We start from the raw sequence: 1,161 nt of genomic DNA, 5'->3' as shown, positions 1-1,161 counted from the left end.
CAGGGCCTGGTGGTCAGAACACCTGGATTTGAGCCCTGGCTCAGTTATTTCTGACTGTGTGACCTTGCTTTCTGTTCATCATCTGTAAGATGTCTTGTTCTCTTGCTCCACATACTTCACTGGGCTCTTTAAACGTAAAATGAAATAATCTGTGAATTCTGATTTTTGACATTCTATCACACATTAGACAAGCTTGCTTGGGACTTAAAATTTTGCTCTTAATTAAATTTTTTGTTGAACAATGAGACATATTTGAGAGCTTTAAGTAAAGTAATGAGGACCATAAAAGAACTTAAATTTAGTGCACCTTTTCTTGCTTAGGAACTGATTATTTAATTTTTAGAATTTTCAGGACATAACTTTCTATTGCCTGCTCTGTTACTTAGAATGTAGGCACAAATTCCATAACAGAGATCTATAATAATAATAATAAATCAACTGCCATTGAGTTGATTCCAATTCATAGCAACCCCTATCGAGTTCCCAAGGCAATAAATCTTTATGGAAGTAGATTGTCTCATCTTCCAGAGAGCGGCTGGTGAGTTTGAACAGCCAACCTTCAAGTGAGTAGTCAAATGCCTCAGACACTGTGCCACCAGAGCTCTTTGAGATCTGGGATAACAAAGGTTTAAACAACCTAGAAATGCTTTTTTTCTCTTATGTAACTGCCTGAAAGATAAGCAGTCCAGAATGGTTTAATAGGTAAGGGTGTGGGTGTTAGAGTCAGAGACTGATTCCCTTGTTTCTCCACATGACTTTTACTCTTGGTCTTAGGTGAGTGTCCCTTCTACTGTCCAGCAGGAAGAGAAGGGAATGACCATAGCCTTACATCCCTTTACTTACAATCCTTTGGCTAGAACTTGGTCAGGTGTTCACACTTGGCTGTAGTGTAGTGTTGAGCTCAGTAGCCATCTGTCCAGCTAAAACTTAGACCATTTTGTACGAAATGACACTAAATATTGTGGGGTAGGTAACAATGCAGTCTTTACCATGGCTGCCCTGGATTGTCATGAACTCCTTTTAGGAAGTGTACAGAAGCAAGGAAGGGAGAGCAGCTTTTCCCAGTTCATTTTTTTTTTTTTATTAGGATTTGGGTGAAGATTTACAGAGTAAATTCACTTTTCATACAGCAGTTCACATATACTTTGTCTCATGTCATTG

The sequence above is a fragment of the Orycteropus afer genome, unplaced genomic scaffold (genome assembly GCF_000298275.1).
Source record: "Orycteropus afer afer isolate SDZICR_OR568_19922 unplaced genomic scaffold, OryAfe1.0 scaffold00013, whole genome shotgun sequence".
Taxonomy (NCBI): Eukaryota; Metazoa; Chordata; class Mammalia; order Tubulidentata; family Orycteropodidae; genus Orycteropus; species Orycteropus afer.
This window is presented reverse-complemented; position numbering follows the sequence as displayed.